The sequence below is a fragment of the Engystomops pustulosus genome, chromosome 2 (assembly GCF_040894005.1).
Source record: "Engystomops pustulosus chromosome 2, aEngPut4.maternal, whole genome shotgun sequence".
NCBI lineage: Eukaryota > Metazoa > Chordata > Amphibia > Anura > Leptodactylidae > Engystomops > Engystomops pustulosus.
Window position 1 is genome coordinate 187,708,224 of NC_092412.1, and position 15,493 is coordinate 187,723,716.

Here is a 15,493-nt window from a genome sequence, read left to right on the forward strand (position 1 = left end):
CACCAGCCTGGATGTAGAGGGAAGGCTGGGAGGCAGCTGTGTCCTGGTAGGAAGCTTCAGCTTGTCCTGTAGGGCTTCGGGTATCACCTTTAAAGGTAAGATGATACCCCTTTCCTCACTATACTAACTCTAGTCTAATGCTCCACTCTTCAGAGGCAGGGGCTAGGCTCTTCCTGCTCTGGTATGGGCTAGACAGAGATTACTCACTCACTCACTCACTGATTCTCCTACACTTGAATCTCTCTGAAAAGATCTCTGGAAACACCCAGAACATTCCTGGCCAGGGAGTTTTATTACCTCCCTTTGGTCAGGTGGTGGCTGCTCCTCCAATCACATCTCAGCTTACAGAGCACAGGATGTAACACATATCATTGGATAACATCATCTTGCATTATACAAAATACTTAACTCCTGCCTTGCCAGGCAGGATTCACCACTGCAATACCCCTATGTCCTATAAGGACCATGTAGTGTAATGGGATTACATGCAGGTGGGACGTATTCGCAAACCCTACCTCGCCATTGCATCGGCGAGGGTGTTGCATACCCCGGGGGCAATTGAAAGAGCCGCCCTCGGCTCGACTACAGATGGTTTGGGGCACAGAGGGGGCTAAGGGCACTTCTAGGAAGTGCAGGCTATGTGAGGTGTAGGGACAAACCGCCCATGGTCCTGGAGACAGGCACCTGGGTTGGTGTCGGACTAAGACAAAAATGTAGCTGTATGACAGTTGGTCGCTGACGCCATTAAACCGAACTGTACAGTAGGAAAGGTGTGGTGTCATGTCCTGTAATCCACTCCTTGCACCAAGGTCTGTATATTTGTTATATCAACGCTTCTTCCCTGGCGGCAATTATATAAGGTGTCTATCTGCATTGCGTTAGCATATGCGACACAAGTACCTCCTGACTGGCATCCTTACCCATGTATGGGTGGCATCCAGGTGCTAGCTCCCCTTAAGACCCGCAGTTTACGGACTACCCCCACGTGCAAACCTCAGTTTGAGGGATCAGGTAGCGGTCAGTGTTTTACACAAAAAGACGGTCCGACACAGCCACACTACAACCTGAAAAGCCTATGAAAGGGTTAATGCAGACTACTGGCAGATATGACAGTGTGCAAACATTTGGCAAATTCACATTGGCTTAGGAGCCCAATGGGTACACATCTTGAACGTTACCAACGTTACAGAGGTAGATAGGCTCCTCAGGGTAGCACGGTAGTAAATGTCTCTTTTCCTGCAAAGAAAAGGCATAAAAAGTGCAAGCAGAATGTCCATACCTAGAAAGGAAGGCATTAAGTGCAAAATAATAGTCAATAGACATAGCAACTTTTCCCTTGGAATTGGCCAAAAGTCTCTCAGAAGGTCTCTAATGACAAAGTCCATCTTCTGGGTACAGCCCTTGAGGTGGGGAAAAGTGCAGTAGAAGCAAAGGGTCTCCTCTATGTGTAGAGGGACAGAGTCCTTTGAAGAAATCTCTGCTGTGGCAGAGGAAGGGTGCTATCATAGCACAGGACAATAATCAGTTCAAGGTATGTCTCTTGACTGAGATAAATAAGGGTAAGAGTCTCAGGAAAGTCTCTGGCTCTTCGGGATAAGAGGAAATAAATATACAATATGTACATAGTGCAGTACCTGAAGTGGGCTACAGCCCTTCAGGGGTTAATCTTGCTGCTCAAGAGCAATGGCTGCAGGCATGGAAGCAGGAACTGCAGCATGGACATCATCAGCCTGGGTGAAGAAAGCAGTGTTGAAATCCGTCACCTGAAGACATCTGGTGGTAGAAACTGGAAATGCTGACATGGAACACCCAGAAGCTTGAGCTGGAACAGCAGGGAGGTCATCTGCGGCGGCAGGCATCTCAGCAAAGGAAGGAGGCAGGCACTTCTCTGGCTGACCTTCTGTAGCTGGGGGCGCTGTGGAGCGCATGATGATGACCGCAGGAGCTGTAACTTCTTCACTGCTGACAGCTGAAGGATTGTTGTTCCTGGGCTGACCTGTAGCTCTTGGGGGCGCTGTTGCGCTGGCGGTGATAACCTCTGTAGCTGGCAGGGCGTTCTCACCGGACAGCCTGGGCCTCTTAGCAGGTGGTCCTGGATACTCCGCAGGACGATCAGCAGCATTAGATAAGGGGTCAGGCCCCTTTAAGAGAGTCCCTTTTGTAGCCGGGCCTCCTATGGGGAGATGTTGACCCTCTGCAGGGAGGCCGGACTGTACCCCAGCCGGGGCTAAGGGAGATATAGTCACAGTCACTGTGATATAGGCCCTGGGGGCCATGGTACTCACATCCGCGGTGGTCCTCAGGAGGTCCGTCATCGGAGGAGGCAGCCGCTGTGGAGCCATTGGAGACTGCGAACAGGAGACAGCAGTAAGCGGTGCAGCAGATGAAGGTGCCCGAGGCTCGTGGGCAGGCCATGCGACACTTGGTTCTTCATCTCGTAGGCTGTGCGGCATGTCGGCGGGACAGGAGACAGCACGTGGAGAAATCCAAGATGGCCGATTAACCTCTCTGATGCTGGGTGGCGGCTGCGCTGACTCTGAGGTACCTCGTGGGCTCTCACTGGCGTTGCAGCGCGGGAGAGTTTCGCGCCAGAGGGCGGAGCTTGAGTCTTTCCCGCCAGGAGCTGTGGCGGGCTGAATTTTCTGCTGCGCCACAGCGCGCTGAGGCAGGATTCGCGCCATGCGCAGGGGGCGGAGCTTAGCGATGTCTCTGGGTTTTCCCGCCAGTGAAAGTTTTGGCGGGCTGGAATTACTTGCTGCGCCACAGTTTCTGAGGTAAAAATCTTCAGTGGCAGCAGTATAACACAGTTCAATCCAGAAACACACAAGTACTTGGGCCTAAACCCGGATGGCAGCAGGGTTAGGCAGCACAGTCTTTTCAATAAAGGAAAGTCTTTAATGCCGTAATAAGGCACAGAAGTATCAATCCTGTTCGTGACGCCACTTGCAACATCCCCCACCGGGGCCTAGCCCTTTGCGGTGAGGCCTGGAGTCAGCCGGGGCCCGCAGTACCGGAGTGGCTGGCGGTTGCGGCCTAAGCACGCTATTGTCACGGTGCTTGGTACGGGGGAACCGGAGGGCTGTCCTACAGCCTGGCAGGTCTCCAGCAGGGTGGTGTTGGCAAGAAATGATGAGGGAGAGGCTGCTATAGCGGATCTCCCTGGGGCAACCCTTTAATGTCCCGAGTGTGAGTCTCTGGGTGATGGACAGGGTGCCGGTGATGAAGGCAGCCGTATTAGCAGGGACCAGACGGAGACAGAAGTTGAAGAAAACAACTTACAGTTCTTTATTTGAACCGCAGGAACCGCAGCAAACGTGCCTTTAACAGGTAGATGGAGTGCTGAGATGTGAGTTGGAGGGAGCCTCAGGAGATAGTTCACCAGCCTGGATGTAGAGGGCAGGCTGGGAGGCAGCTGTGTCCTGGTAGGAAGCTTCAGCTTGTCCTGTAGGGCTTCGGGTATCACCTTTAAAGGTAAGATGATACCCCTTTCCTCACTATACTAACTCTAGTCTAATGCTCCACTCTTCAGAGGCAGGGGCTAGGCTCTTCCTGCTCTGGTATGGGCTAGACAGAGATTACTCACTCACTCACTCACTGATTCTCCTACACTTGAATCTCTCTGAAAAGATCTCTGGAAACACCCAGAACATTCCTGGCCAGGGAGTTTTATTACCTCCCTTTGGTCAGGTGGTGGCTGCTCCTCCAATCACATCTCAGCTTACAGAGCACAGGATGTAACACATATCATTGGATAACATCATCTTGCATTATACAAAATACTTAACTCCTGCCTTGCCAGGCAGGATTCACCACTGCAATACCCCTATGTCCTATAAGGACCATGTAGTGTAATGGGATTACATGCAGGTGGGACGTATTCGCAAACCCTACCTCGCCATTGCATCGGCGAGGGTGTTGCATATGGACACATGCATCTCCATTAATAGCCACCTTTGTATGGATGGTGTATTTTGGGTTTTATTCATTGAGGACTGTGATAAGAAAGGGTCTAACACCCACCTTCACACAAAAGTGGCCTGTTTCTAGTCCTAAGTGAAATGGGTGAGATGCAATACCAGCCATGACCACCATAGTGTGCTATACAATGGAGCTGTGGTTGGTGAGAAGTTGGAGGCACAAGTCAACTATTGCACACCTGTCTGATGAATTTAAAAAAAAATAAATGCCCCTTTATATTTCATATAGTTTCAAATCAAATTGATTGATTATATTTTTAATGTAAAAATTATAATTTTAAAAGCACAATGTGAACATTTTATAAGCATACAATATGTGCCAGAATGTATTGTGTATTTAAAATGTATCTTTGAGAGTTGATTTGGCCAAGAGGCGTACAAGTCGGAAAATAAAGACACATGAGAAAAAATTATATGTTTCATTTCTGGTTTTAATTAAGAACCATAAATAACTAAGTGATGCTCTGCCTTTTATGCAGAGAAATGTATCGCACTTGCCTAGTGAAATATTATTTTATATTATTTTATTGTGCTTTATGTCATATATCAGAAAACCTTATATATTTTACACATATGGTTCAACATTTCCAAGTTTGTAAATGCATGGATCCTACAACATTTTATTAAGTTTGCTTTCATGGATCTTAACAAAGCAAGATCCTTCTGGATTGATTATAAAGCCTTTCGTATGTTTAAAGATGATTCATAACGTCTCATTATATTATCATAATGAAGCAGGCATTTCAGTGCCGCTACACTATTATAATCTGTGGCATGAAGAAATATGGTAAAAAACCCTCCACCTCAGACAAGTTGACCTATGATTAAAGCACTGAGCCGAGAGTTCTGACTTGCCTGCTTTCATTGCTTCTATTCAGCATTGTGTGACTCACCGCAACCAAGGACAGAAAAATGCTTTACAAGAACTGCATGTCTAAAGGAAAAGCCACAGAGCAGCAAATCAGAGCAGCTCACTTTTCAATTAATACTTGTCGCACCGCTCGCTGAGGATCTTACTGCACAGATCAACACATTTGTCTTGATGTCTGCCTCATAAAATATAACAGCAGATTAATTTCAACAAAATGTTAATCGTATGCAGGAGCAAGTCTTTCTGCGGCACAACATGGTAAATTAAATTTTTAGTCTTTTATTTTTTTTTTGCTTATATCCTGGCAACTGATCTATTACCACCGCAGAATATGAAGGCATTAGAAATACAATTGGCAACTGTAAGAGGTTTAAACTGTGTTCTTTACAAAGTTATCATCTGCATCTTACCTGCATTGTAAGTTTTAGTTTTCTCACTTTGTAGCTTGAAAAACTATAGTAATACCCTGTGCGTTAAAGATTTATTTTTAAAATCCACTTTCCACAGGGAACCATCCTATACTCCATTGATATCCATAAGACCTCAAGGATCGCTTATAGGACTAGCCTATCCAGAAAGTAGTCTCAGACTGCATATGGAAGATTATGGTGACTTGCACTACTCTATTAAATGATTGTGAGAGATCCTGGAAGTGGGACTCCATAAAATAATTTTTTAATTATCTAATTTTTCTTGTGGAAAGGTGAATGTTGTTTATAAAAAAGGGAGCAAAACCCAATCCAAACACATAGGACTTGAGCATACGCAGGTAGCTATCACTATCAGTGCATTTAAGAGGCAATGTATTAGGAGTATTGAAATATGTGGTCATGTGACACTCCATTGCTAGCCACCTTAGTATGGAAGGCCAATTTATGGACAGCCAGATTTAAAAGGAAACCTACCACCACAGATCTACCTATTAAGGTATATTCGGTGGCAGCTCCCCCTTTCAAGGGCTAATATTTTGGTGGCCCATAAGTTTTGTAAATTTTAATTTGCACGATATTCAAATTTTCTAAAGAGGCTACTGGGGCATGGAGTAGCCAGAGCTGAGGCTACACTGCATGGCTAATCCACGCCCCAGTAGCCTCTTGTGGTCCACCTACCCTGACATCTTCAGCGCGCATCTCCTGGTAGCTGCGCGCACTCATTTGAGAAGATGGGTTCTGTGCATGCGCAGAAGCTCTGGCTTCAGAGCCGAGACCGCGCAGCCGGCGTGGAACCCAGCTTGTTAGACGAGTGCATGCAGCTACCAGGAGCTGGGTGCTGAAGAGGTCAGCTCCGGCTACTCCATGCCCCAGTAGCCTCTTTAGAAAATTTGAATATCGTGCAAATTAAAATTTACAAAACTTATGGGCCACCAAAATATTAGCCCTTAAAAGGGCTATACAACTGTACATAAGAGGAACCTGCCACCAGATCTACCTAAATAGGTAGATCCATGGTGGTAGGTTTCCTTTAAGGCTTAGCTGATGGGATAAGGAAAACCACTCCTATTTTAGATACCTTTTAAGGAAGCTCCCTTGACATCAAGCATGACCTAAAAGAGACCTTATGATATGATGCAGGATTAAAACCAAACCAGTTTATCTATTCCCTAGTGGAGCCTCCATGGCTATAAGAATCCATACTTCTACACAGTGGCCATAATCAGCAGTTTTCATAAGTTGAACTTTTACTACCCACAAATCAGTTCCCTACACTGTACTAAGGAGACCCAATCAGGTTGAAACAGCGCTGTCTACAGTTGGGAGTCTGTTCCTTCTGGAATAGATATACTGGTTTGGTTTTAATCCCACATCATATCATAAGGCCTCCTGTAGGTCGCGCTTGATGTCAAGGGAGCTGCCTTACAAAATAGCTAAAAGAGGCATGGTGCTCCTAATCCCATCCTGGAAAACTTTGCATATTTTCCCAGAATCCACCTAGTGGAGCATCCATGGCTATAAGACTCCACACGCCTACAAGGCGGCCTTAATTGGCAGTCTCCGTAAAGAGAAGTCTTAATTACCGGTCCTATGACATTGAACATTTTTTAAGTATAATATAGTGACATATCATTGTTATTAAATATTAACAATTAATTTTCCATTGTAATGGCTGCATCATAGCATGCAATTTGTTAAAATAAAATTTAAATTTGCTACTTCTGCCAAGTTGTGCCAACTTTATAAAAGCTTAACCCCTTAACGCTGAAGCCACTTTTCACCTTCCTGGCACGGCCCATTTTTTAAAATCTGACATGTGTCTATTTAAGTGGTTATAACTTTGGAACGCTTTAACATATCCAGTTGATTTTGAGATTGTTTTTTTGTGACACATTGTACTTCATGTTGGTCGAGAAATTTAATCAATATATTTAGTATTTATTTATGAAATAAATGGAAATTTGCCAAAAATTTTGAAAAAAACAATGTTTCCAAAATTCAGAATTTTCTACTTTTTGGAAAGTTAGTCATATCACTAAAATAACTTGATAACTAACATTTTCCATATGTCTGCTTTAACTTGGCAACATTTTTCAAACATCTTTTCCTTTTTTTAGGATGCTAGGAGGCTTATAACTTTAGGTGCAATTTTTCAGATTTTCACAAAAATCATCAAAACCTACTTTTGGAGGGTCAGTTTAGTTAGAAGTGACTTTATAAGGCCTACATGACAGAAAACCCCAACAAATGACACCATTTTAGAAACTACACCCCTCAAAATATTTAAAACAACCTTTGGGAATTTTTCTAACCCTATGAGCGTTTCATGAGGGTGAAAGATAAATGAAAGTGAAATTACAGAAATGTAATTTTATCTTACAATAGATTCATTGAACACTAAAATTTGCACCTTCACAATGGGTTAAAAAGGAAAATGCATTTTACAATGTTGAGGGCAATTCCTCATGAGTATGCCAATACCCATTTTGTCACTGTACCCTGCTGTACGGGCACAGGGGGTCACTTGGAATGGAAAGAGCGTTGTTTCGCTTTTGCAAGGCAAATATGGCTGAAAAAGTTTTCATGTGTCAGGATGCATTTGGAGAGCCATAGTGGTACCAAAACAGAGGAAAGCCCCAACAAGAGACACCATTCTGGAAAGTACACCCCTTGGAGAGTTTAGCAAGGTGTAATTTGTGTAGTTGCCCCAACAGGTGTTTGATTCAATTAGGCCCCAAAAGGGAAAAAAGGTGAAAATGTTCTCACAACTTTTACCCCAAATTTTTGTAAGCCACAAGGGATAAAAGATGAAACAACCCCCATAAATGTGTATAACTATTTCTCCTAAGCACAGAATTGCACCACTTGTGCATATAAAGTGTTGCATGGGTACACAGTAGAGCTCAGAAGGGAAAGAGGGGCTTTGGCCTTTTAGAAGCCAGATTTGACAATCATCCTTTACAAGTGTCAGGATGCATTTGGAGAGCCCTAGTGGTACCAAAACAGAGGGGAACCCCAACAAATGTCACCATTTTGGAAAGTGCACCCTTTGGAGAATTTAGCAAGGTGTAATATGAGTATTTGTCCATAAAGGTGTTTGATTTAATTAGGGCTTAAATAGGACAAAGGTGAACATTTTCTTATAAAAGTCATTGTACCCCTAATTTTTTATAGCCACAAGGGATAAAAAAATTTAATAACCCCCCAAAATGTGTAAAGCTATTTCTCTCGAGTGTAGAAGTACCTCACACGTGTATATAAAATGTTGTATGGGCACACAGTAAAAGGAAAGGGGGAGGTTTGCCTTTTAGAAGCCAAATTTGAAAGAAATGTTTGACATGCATTTGGAGAACCGTAGTGGTATAAAACAGATAAGAATCCTAAAAGTGACCCTAATTTTTGAACGCACATCCCTTAGAGAATTTTGAAATGTGTAATATATGTATTTGCCCCTACAGGTGAATCATCCAATTAAGCCCTAAACATTAAAAAGGTGAAAATTTTCCTATAAATGTCACTTTACTCCTAATTTTTGTAAGCCACAAGGGATAATATATTAAATAACCCCGAAAAAGGTGTAAAACTATTTCTCCCGAGTGTAGAAGTACCCCACATGTGCATATAAAATGCTTTATGGGCGCACAGTAGAGGAAAAGAGGGGTGTTTGTCTTTTAGAGGCTAAATTTTACAGAAATCCTTCATATGTGTCAGGATACATTTGGAGAGCTGTAGTGGTACCAAAGCAGAGGAAAACCCAAAAAGTGACCCTAATTGTTGAATGTACACCCCTTGGGGAATATAGCATGGTGTAATATGTAGTGTAGTGTAATACACGTGGTGAAATGAGCATTTTGAACATACAGGTGGTTTCCAAATACGATGTGCAATGGAGTCCAAGATGGAAATTGCAATTATTTCTGGAAAGTTCAGTGCCGTTATGTGGCGCCCCTTATGAGATAATCGAGGGGTATAGGGAGCAACGGGACCTAACAGTTGTTACAATTATTCATTTTACTGAATTCACAACAGGTTGGGCGTGAATTGTGAATGTCTAGTGTATAAGGAGGTAGAATATACCAAGGGACCAACTAAACTTTTGTCACACTTGAAGTTGTTGCAGGTCTCTTAGTAGTATGTAGTGTCCATCCTAACTCCTCTTTTGGAACAGACTCTTTATTGAGTCCTTCCTTTAGAAGCAGCAGAATTCACCGGGAAAATGCTGCCCTGGCAAAATACAGGAACATCTAAACCAGAGGTACTGGGGCCGCGTCCTTCTTGTCCCAATATTAGTTTCCTAATATCTTCCTCTTGAAAACTGAGAAATGATACGGCAGGACCTGCACATTGGAACAGCTTGTAAGAGTTGTACAGCATAATCTGTACAATGTTCACGGCCAGCGCTTTTGTACCATATCTTCGTTTTTCGTAGGGAAATTATCGCCAAGTGTTGCTCTTATTCACCCTTGCGATGCCCATTGTGACGAATATTGCTGCTTTTGGCTGGACCAAATCGACCAGCCAATAACAGCAAACATGGACAGAGGGGGGCAACAAAATCCCTCTGAACCACAAGGCACAATTGGTGGCTGTCAGGAACAGCCGCCACTCTGCCCCGATCACCGTGTCTACAGACATAGTGACCAGTATTACTGACGTTATAAGTAAATTCGCTGCTATTGGCTGGTCTGCATTGATGAGCCAATAGCACCGATCATGAACTGGGGGGGATGCGGGGGGACATAACCCTTCTGTTCCATGGGGCAGGATGGATGGCTTTCAGGATCAGCCGCCATCTTGCCCCGATCAATGTGTCTGAACCGTGTTGGCAAGTCACTACCCGCCGCACCGTTCTATTACAACGCGCGTTGGGAATAGCCTTATTTAGACAAATAAGGGGTTATTTTTTGCGAGACAAGATGCACTGTAAAAAAAACCTTTATTTTAGAGGGTGTTTAGCTTATCGAAGCAATTTTATTAACTTTTTTCGTGTGGAGGAAAATAAAATCATCAATTCTTGTTTTGGATTTTTAGCATTTTTTTTAGGGGGTGTTCAATGTAGCATAACAATAATATATTATCTTTATTCTACGGATCACTACGATTATGGTGATACCTCATTTATATAGTTTTATTTATATTTGTCCAATTTTATTGAAGGAAAACTAGAATAGAAAAAATTGCATTTGTTTTAGTATTGCCATTTTTATAGCAGCATAACTATATTATTTTTTGGTTGACGGAGCTGGTTGTGAGCTTATTTTTTGCGTGACAAGTTGTTCTTTTCAGTGGTATTATTTTGGTGCTTGTAACTTTTTCTGATCACTTTTTAGAACATTTTTTGTAAAGCAATTTGATAAAAAGTTTTAATTTTTGGCAAGTTTTTGGGGTTTTTTTTTTACCACGTTCACCTAGAGGGTCCAATTATGATTAGGATTTATTGTTCAGATTGTTACGGACGCGGTAAGTGGGGTTTTTTTGTGATTTAGTGTTTTTTATACTTTATTACTTGTGTACAGGGAAATGTGGTGTTTGGGGGGGGGGGACTTTCACTTTCTTTTATTATTTATTTTTATTTAAAAAAACCTTTATTTATTGTTTTAACTTTTTTTTACAGTTAATGACATGTAAGCTTGAACAAGTGATCTTCTGATCACTTGTTCAAGCTATTTTACAGGTTACACAGTGCAATACAGATGTATTGCACTGTGTAATGTAAGACACTGAGCATGCTGCGCATGCCCAGTGTCTTACAGCCGGGTCCTGCCATTAGATTTAAATGCCTCTGACACGCCGCGGTCAGCGCGACTGCGGCGTGTTAGGGGTTAACACCCGCGATCGGAGAGATCTCCGATCGCTGGTGTTAGAGGCAGGTGTCGGCTATAATATATAGCCAACACCCGCAGCTTCTGGCGCCGGCTCCGTTCAGGAGCGGGCGCCAGAAGCTTGACGTAATAATACTGCATTTTGCGGGAACGCACCTCCCGCGATGCAGTACTATTACGTCAAATGTCGGGAAGGGGTTAAAGGAAGTCTACCACCTCCCCAAACATTTTAATCTGCTGACAGAATTGTGTAGAGACATATACTAAGATGTCAAAAATACCTCTGTTATTTATGTACATTATGCCATTTCTGAAAATATACACCCTGACTAGCGCAGCAGCCTCCCCAGTAATTAACTGACCAGCATTAGCCCCTCATTATATAAAAAATTAACTCAGTATTTACATCCGGCGCCACAGCTGCTCTTCTCTCTCAGCTTCCTGTGCAGCAGTGCGGACAGAGATAGATCTATGCACTGTTCCCACCCACAAATTATGATATCTTCAGTGTGAACACTGGAACATCACACTATAGGGAAAAATGTTTAACATTTTTGAAGTCCAGAAATTATACAGTTATACACAGGTGGGATGATCTAGGAGACTCACAGTAAAACGATCAAAGCACCATTTACAACATCTCACTTATAATGGGCTCAATTAACTGTTGGCCCAGAGCATTTGTCATGTTTGCTCTCCATTTATTTTCCCTCATAATTCTTAATAAATGTCATTTTTTCCAGTTTTTTACCCTTCAGAGTAGAATCTTCAATAAAGCAATAGTATCAAAATATGTAAAATTGATGGCCAAGAAACAAATTAGATTAACCTTCTACTTGCCAGTTAAATTGAATTGGAATGAATTTACCTTCCTTTTGGTTGGCTGGAACCCAAAAGATGATGGCACCTTGAACTTGCATCAAAGTCGAAGAAAATAATGGGGATACATAGGAGGTTTGTTTTACTTTGCTGTAGATTTAAAAAATACAATTTACAGCAATATAATGTATTGTACAATATAAGGCGTCATTCACATGAGCACCTTTTGTGCAAGAGATATCTATTCCCTTTTCAGAATAAGCATACTTCTTAGAGCCAAGTAAGTACAAGCACTCACATTTTGATCAGAACATTGCTTAGTATTTGACCAGTTCTATTATGTTATTATTGTAATTCCCATGACAATAAATTGGGAGAGTTCATCTACGACCATGCCCTTTTTTGTTTTTGCATTTAAATTTTCACTCCCCACCTTCAAAAACCCATATTTTATTTTTACCTTTGTTTGAGGGCTTGTTTTCTGCATAAAAAATGTGATTCATAGTGACAGTATTAAATATTTGTTGGCGTGTACTGGGAAGTGGGAAAAAAATTCCAAATGTAGTGAAATTGGTGAAAAAATGTGCCAATTTCTTGTACTTTTGGTTTTTACAGCTTTCACTGTGTGCCCCAAATGACATGTCTACTTTATTCTTTGGGTTTGTTTAATCACGGGAATACCAAATTTATATAGGTTTTATAATTAGAGATGAGCGAGCATACTCGTCCGAGCTTGATGCTCGTTCGAGCATTAGCGTATTCGCAACTGCTCGTTGCTCGGACGAGTATTTTGCAAGCTCGAGAGAATGTCATCACCCAGCATCACGTGGTACACTTACATGTCGATAGCAGTGGATGGCTGGCCTGATCAGGTGACCCTGGAATATACTAGCCCCTGCCCGCACTGCTCGGATCATTCTCTGTTTGGATGCCATTAGGGATAGAGCTGCTGCTGGTCAGGGATAGCGTTAGGGTGTTCTAGTAGATTACTGTTAGGCAGGAGTGATTCTCCAAGAACCCAACAGCCCTTTATGGCTACAATAGGGTTTTTCAAAAGTTAAAGTGACAGTCACAGCACAAAATCCTTTTGTATGCTGTCAGTGTTGGTTAGAAACTAGCCATAGCAATCATCTTCTGAGGTTGCTGTCTGATTTCTTCTGTACGCTTCACGCTTTGTTCTATTAAAAAAAAAAAAAAAAAACAACAAAAAAAAAATTTACAGTTTCTATTCCTGTTTTGTCTATAAAATAAACTTTACTGCAGGGGTCAGAGGCCGTGGTCCTGGGCGGGGTGAGACACTACCTGCTGATGAGGGAGCAGGGGAACGCCGCAGAGCTACATTACCTAGCTTCATGTCTCAACTTACTGGGACTCGTAGTAGAGCACTGCTGAGGCCACAACAGTGCGAACAGGTGATGTCATGGATTGCGGACAATGCTTCAAGCCATTTGTCCACCAGTCTTCCACGCAGTCCACCCATGTTACCCAAGTGAGCACTCCTCCAGCTCCTCCACCTCAACCTCCTTTCCCCCAGTCTGCCCCCTCCCAGGAAAATTTGGAATTTGATCCGGCATGCTCTGAGGAACTGTTTTCTTGACCCTTCCCAGAATCACAAACCACTTCTCAGGTTGCTGCTGAGCTCTTTCCCGATGCCCAGGTTTACCAGCAGTCGCAGTCTGTGGGTGATGATGACATTGTTGACATGAGGTGTCGGACAATGAGGAGACAAGGTTGTCAGACAGTGGTGAAGTAGTTGTCAGGGCAGGAAGTCCGAGGGGGCAGCAGACTGAGGGATCAGAGGATGATGAGGTGACAAACCCAAGCTGGGTTGATAGGCCGGGTGAAGACAGTGCTTCTGAGACAGAGGCGAGTCCATACGAGAACAGGTTGGAAGAGGCAGTGGTGGGGCCAGTCGGAGAGGCAGGGCCAGAGCTGGTGCATCAGCACCATATTGTGTAACGTAGTGAAGCTCCTGTGGCGAGGGCTAGATTCTCTGAAGTCTGGAGGTTCTTTAAAGAAACAACGGATGACCGACTGTAGTGTGCAACCTGTGCCACACCAGGATCAACAGGGGTTCCCCACTCAATGGAACCAAGGCCGTTCACCTCCGGCCGGGCCCATCACTGCTCCTTTCCCTGTGTCACTTGCTGCCTCTGCTAGTCAGCCCCCTGCCCAGGACCCCGGCACAAACACCTCCCGCTCGAAAACCACACCTTCGCCTCCACAGCGTCCACGAATGTCTCACTAAGCGACAGCAGGCGGTGCTCAAACTGCTGAGCCTGGGCGATAAAAGGCACACCACCCAAGAGCTATTATAGGGCATCACGGTGCAGACCGATCTGTGGCTGGCAACTCTGAACCTGAAGCCAGGCATGGTTGTGTGTGACAACGGTCGTAACCTGGTGGCGGCTCTGCAACTTGGCAGACTGACTCATGTGCCATGCCTGGCCCATGTGTTAAATCTGATAGTTCAGCGGCTCCTCAAGACATACCCCAATCTGTCTGATTTGCTCACGAAGATGCGCCGCATCTGTGCGTATTTCAGAAAGTCGACCACAGATGCTGCCACTCTCAGGGCAGCTCAGCGCCGCCTCCAACTGCCCGCTCAACCACTGTTGTGCAACGTGCCCAAGAGGTGGAATTCAACATTAACCATGTTATCCAGAGTTTACCAGCAGCGCACAGCGATTGTAGACTGCCAGATGTCAACTTCCACCAGAACTGGTAGTCAGGTCAGTCAGCTTCCTCAAGTCTACAATGAGGAGTGGACGTGGATGTCTGATATCTGTCAGGTGCTGAGTAACTTTGAGGAGTCAACACAGATGGTCAGTGGTGATGCCGCCATCATCAGCCTCACCATCCCGCTGCTTGGCCTGTTGAAAAACTCTCTTGTCAGCATGAAGTCAGAAGCTTTGCGCTTGTCATAAGAGACCGGAAGAAGAAGATTCCCTTGTTGATAGCAAGAGCACCCTCCGGTCTGTTTCTCAGCGCGTATAGGAGGAGGTGGCGGAGGATGAGGAGGAGGAGAATGTTGGCGAGACAGAAGAGGGGAGCATTGTTTAGACCTTCACTGTTCAGCGTGTATGGGCAGAAGAAGAGGAGTTGGAGGAGGAGAAGGACATGTCAGGCCAATGAGGAGAGTGAATTTTTGCGCGTTGGGACTATGGCAGATTTCATGCTAGGCTGCCTATCCCGTGACCCTCGTGTTCAAAGAATTTTTTCCAGCACCAATTACTGGGTATTTACTCTTCTGGACCCACGGTACAAGCAAAATCTTTCCACTCTCATCCCTGTAGAGGAAAGGAGTGTGAGAGTGCATGAATACCAGCAGGCCCTGGTGCACAAGCTGTAACAGTATTTCCCATCTGACACTGCTAGCGGCAGAGGGCATACTTCTGCGGGACAGGTAGTGAGGGAGAATAGGCGAGCAGGCAGCTTGTCCAGCACTGGCAAGGGTACGCTTTACAAGGCACTGTCACCTCTCCCCAGTCTCGGCAGAGTAGGGCTGATCTTTACAGAAAGATGGTGAGGGAGTCCTAAATGATCACACAGCTCCCTACAACTACTGGGTTT